At 38.2% G+C, this 5,307-nt stretch overlaps 1 pseudogene; it reads right to left on the reverse strand.

Moving 5' to 3' along the window:
- Positions 1–234: 234 nt before the first annotated feature.
- LOC116624721 lies at positions 235–385 on the reverse strand (annotated as a pseudogene).
- Between the last annotated feature and the right edge of the window lie 4,922 nt (positions 386–5,307).

Below are 5,307 nucleotides of genomic sequence, written 5' to 3' on the forward strand. Positions count from 1 at the left end.
GGTCCTACTTTAAAAAAAAAAAGAATGTCTTTTATAATTACCTCCATGATTACCTTAACCAGTGCTCTTTGCTTTCTTGTGTGGATTTAAATTACTCTCTGGTCACATGTTTTCAGCCTAAATAACTTCCTTTAATAATTCTTATAAGATGGGTCTGATAGCAGCAAATTCTCTCCATTTTTGCTTATTTGATAATATCCTTATTTTTTCTTTGTGTTTGAAAAAAGACTTTTTATTGAATACAATATATTTGGTTGACAGTTTTTTTTTCTTTTAGCACTTTATATATATCATCCTGCTGCCTTCTTGCCTCAGTTGATTCTATTAGCAATAATCGCGCCTCAGATAAACCTCATTGGCTATGATACTGCCACTGCGCAAAGCTGCCTCAGTTGATTCTGATGAGAAGACAGAATGTTAGTCATATTAGGGTTCCATTTACATGATGAGTCATTTTTCTGACACTGATTTCAAGGTTTTTTTCTTTGTTCCTGGTTTTCAACATTTTTTTAGAGAGGGAGAGGGAGAAAGAGAGAGAGGGGGAGAGGGTAGAGGGTGAAGGAGAGAGAGAGAGAATCTCAAGCAGGCTCTACACACAGCATGGAACCCAATGTGGGCATTGATCTCACAACCCCGAGATCATGACCTGAGCTGAAATCAAGAGTCAGACACTTAATCAAGTGAGCCACCCAGGAGGCCATGGCATTCAACATTTTTTATGATGTGTCTTGGAATGGATCTCTTTTCATTTATACTCCTGGGGATTGTTGAGTTTCATGAATGTGTATAATAATGTTTTTTTTTAAATATCAAATTTGGGAGGTTTTAGCTTTTAATTTTTTTAATTCTTTGAGCATTCCTACTCTGTTTCTCTTCACTTTCTGATATTCCCATTACATATATTGGTTTAATGGTATCCCACATGTCTCTGACACTATATTCATTTTTTTTTTTATTCTGGTTTCTCTCTGTTCTTTGAATTGCATAATCTCTATTGATCTACCTTCAAGTTTGCTACTTCTTTCTTCTGCCAGTTAAAAATCCACTCTTGAGCCCCTCTAGTGAATGTTTCATTTCACCAAAATTTTAATCACCAAAATTTTTATTGTTTTTTTTAATATAATTTGTTTCCTCCCCCAGGTTAGGGAAATTTTCATCCATTACTTCTTCAAATATGTTTTCTGCCACTTTCCATCTCTCTTCTCCTTCTGGGACCCCTAAAATGTGAATGTCATTCCATTTGATGTTGTCCCAAAAGTCCCTTAAACTATCTTCACTCTTTTTCATTCTTTTTATAATTTCTCTTTATTTTTTAAAATTTTTTTATTGTTATGTTAATCCCCATACATTACATCATTAGTTTTAGATGTAGTGTTCCATGATTCATTGTTTGTGCATAACACCCAGTGCTCCATGCGGAACGTGCCCTCTTTAATACCCATCACCAGGCTAACCCATCCTCCCACCCCCTCCCCTCTACAACCCTCAGTTTGTTTTTCAGAGTCCATCATCTCTCATGGTTTGTCTCCCCCTCCGATTTCCCCCCCTTCATTCTTCCCCTCCTGCTATCTTCTTTTTTTTTTCTTAACATATATTGCATTAGTTGTTTCAGAGGTACAGATCTGAGATTCAACAGTCTTGCACAATTCACAGCACTTACCAGAACACATACCTTCCCCAGTGTCTATCACCCAGTCACTCCATTCCTCCCACCCCACCCCCCACTCCAGCAACCCTCAGCTTGTTTCCTGAGATTAAGAATTCCTCATATCAATGAGGTCATATGATACATGTCTTTCTCTGTTTGACTTATTTCACTCAGCATAATACCCTCCAGTTCCATCCACGTCATTGCAAATGGTAAGATCTCATTCCTTTTGATGGCTGCATAATATTCCATTGTATATATATACCACCTCTTCTTTATCCATTCATCTGTCGATGGACATCTTGGCTCTTTCCACAGTTTGGCTATTGTGGACATTGCTGCTATAAACATCGGGGTGCACATACCCCTTCGGATCCCTACATTTGTATCTTTGGGGTAAATACCCAGTAGTGCAATTGCTGGATCATATGGTAGCTCTATTTTCAACTTTTTGAGGAACCTCCATACTGTTTTCCAGACTGGCTGCACCAGCTTGCATTCCCACCAACAGTGTAGGAGGGTTCCCCTTTCTCCGCATCCCCGCCAACATCTGTCATTTCCTGACTTGTTAATTTTAGCCATTCTGACTGGTGTGAGGTGGTATCTCATTGAGGTTTTGATTTGGATTTCCCTGATGCCGAGCTATGTTGAGCACTTTTTCATGTGTCTGTTGGCCATTTGGATGTCTTCTTTGGAAAAATGTCTGTTCATGTCTTCTGCCCATTTCTTGATTGGATTCTTTGTTCTTTGGTGTTGAGTTTGATAAGTTCTTTATAGACTTTGGATACTAGCCCTTTATCTGATATGTCATTTGCAAATATCTTCTCCCATTCTGTCGGTTGTCTTTTGGTTTTGTTGACTGTTTCCTTTGCTTTGCAAAAGCTTTTTATCTTGATGAAGTCCCAATAGTTCATTTTTGCCCTTGTTTCCCTTGCCTTTGGTGATGTTTCTAGGAAGAAGTTGCTGAGGCTGAGGTCGAAGAGGTTGCTGCCTGTGTTCTCCTTTAGGATTTTGATGGACTCCTGTCTCACATTTAGGTCTTTCAACCATTTTGAGTCTATTTTTGTGTGTGGTGTAAGGAAATGGTCCAGTTTCATTCTTCTGCATGTGGCTGTCCAATTTTCCCAACACCATTTGTTGAAGAGACTGTCTTTTTTCCATTGGACATTCTTTCCTGCTTTGTCAAAGATTAGTTGACCATAGAGTTGAGGGTCCATTTCTAGGCTCTCTATTCTGTTCCATTGATCTATGTGTCTGTTTTTGTGCCAGTACCATACTGTCTTGATGATGACAGCTTTGTAATAGAGCTGGAAGTCTGGAATTGTGATGCCGCCAGCTTTGCTTTTCTTTTTCAACATTCCTCTGGCTATTCGGGGTCTTTTCTGGTTCCATACAAATTTTAGGATTATTTGTTCCATTTCTTTGAAAAAAGTGGATGGTATTTTGATGGGGATTGCATTGAATGTGTAGATTGCTCTAGGTAGCATTGACATCTTCACAATATTTGTTCTTCCAATCCATGAGCGTGGAACATTTTTCCATTTCTTTGTGTCTTCCTCAATTTCTTTCATGAGTATTTTATAGTTTTCTGAGTACAGATCCTTTGCCTCTTTGGTTAGATTTATTCCTAGGTATCTTAAGGTTTTGGGTGCAATTGTAAATGGGATCAACTCCTTAATTTCTCTTTCCTCTGTCTTGTAGTTGGTGTATAGGAATGCCACTGACTTCTGTGCATTGATTTTATATCCTGCCACTTTACTGAATTCCTGTATGAGTTCTAGCAGTTTTGGGGTGGAGTCTTTGGGGTTTTCCACATAAAGTATCATATCATCTGCAAAGAGTGAGAGTTTGACTTCTTCTTTGCCAATTTGGATGCCTTTTATTTCTTTTTGTTGTCTGATTGCTGTGGCTAGGACTTCTAATACTATGTTGAATAGCAGTGGTGATAGTGGACATCCCTGCCGTGTTCCTGACCTTAGGGGGAAAGCTCTCAGTTTTTCCCCATTGAGAATGATATTCGCTGTAGGTTTTTCATAGATGGCTTTTATGATATTGAGGTATGTACCCTCTATGCCTACACTCTGAAGAGTTTTGATCAAGAAAGGATGCTGTACTCTGTCAAATGCTTTTTCTGCATCTATTGAGAGGATCATATGGTTCTTGTTCTTTCTTTTGTTAATGTATTGTATCACGTTGATTGATTTGCAGATGTTGAACCAACCTTGCAGCCCAGGGATAAATCCCACTGGGTCGTGGTGAATAATCCTTTTAATGTACTGTTGGATCCTATTGGCTAGTATTTTGGTGAGAATTTTTGCATCCACGTTCATCAGGGATATTGGTCTGTAATTCTCCTTTTTGATGGGGTCTTTGTCAGGTTTGGGGATCAAAGTAATGGTGGCCTCATAAAATGAATTTGGAAGTTTTCCTTCCATTTCTATTTTTTGGAACAATTTCAGAAGAATAGGTATTAATTCTTCTTGAAATGTTTGGTAGAATTCCCCTGGGAAGCAATCTGGCCCTGGGCTTTTGTTTGTTGGGAGATTTTTGATGACTGCTTCAATTTCCTTAATGGTTATAGGTCTGTTCAGGTTTTCTATTTCTTCCTGGTTCAGTTTTGGTAGCTGATACATCTCTAGGAATGCATCCATTTCTTCCAGGTTATATAATTTGCTGGCATAGAGTTGCTCATAATATGTTCTTATAATTGTTTGTATTTCTTTGGTGTTGGTTGTGATCTCTCCTCTTTCATTCATGATTTTGTTGATGTGGGTCATTTCTCTTTTCTTTTTGATAAGTCTGGCCAGGGGTTTATCAATCTTGTTAATTCTTTCAAAGAACCAGCTCCTAGTTTCGTTGATCTGTTCTACTGTTCTTTTAGTTTCTATTTCATTGATTTCTGCTCTGATCTTTATTATTTCTCTTCTCCTGCTGGGTTTAGGCTTTATTTGCTGTTCTTTCTCCAGCTCCTTTAGGTGTAGGGTTAGGTTGTGTACTTGAGACCTTTCTTGTTTCTTGAGAAAGGCTTGTATTGCTATATACTTTCCTCTTAGGACTGCCTTTGCTGCATCCCAAAGATTTTGAATAGTTGTGTTTTCATTTTCATTGGTTTCCATGAATTTTTTTAATTCTTCTTTAATTTCCTGGTTGACCCATTCATTCTTTAGTAGGATGCTCTTTAGCCTCCATGTATTTGAGTTCTTTCTGACTTTCCTCTTGTGATTGAGTTTTCGTTTCAAAGCATTGTGGTCTGAAAATAGGCAGGGAATGATCCCAATCTTTTGGTACCGGTTGAGACCTGATTTATGACCTAGGATGTGATCTATTCTGGAGAATGTTCCATGGGCACTAGAGAAGAATGTGTATTCTGTTGCTTTGGGATGGAATGTTCTGAATATGTCTGTGAAGTCCATTTGGTCCAGTGTGTCATTTAAAGTCTTTATTTCCTTGTTGATCTTTTGCTTAGATGATCTGTCCATTTCAGTGAGGGGGGTGTTAAAGTCCCCCACTATTATTGTATTGTTGTCGATGTGTTTCTTTGCTTTTGTTATTAATTGCCTTATATAATTGGCTGCTCCCATGTTAGGGGCATAGATATTTACAACTGTTAGATCTTCTTGTTGGATAGACCCTTTAAGTAGGATTTAGTGTCCTTCCTC

Source organism: Phoca vitulina, unplaced genomic scaffold (genome assembly GCF_004348235.1).
Source record: "Phoca vitulina isolate PV1807 unplaced genomic scaffold, GSC_HSeal_1.0 scaffold69, whole genome shotgun sequence".
NCBI lineage: Eukaryota > Metazoa > Chordata > Mammalia > Carnivora > Phocidae > Phoca > Phoca vitulina.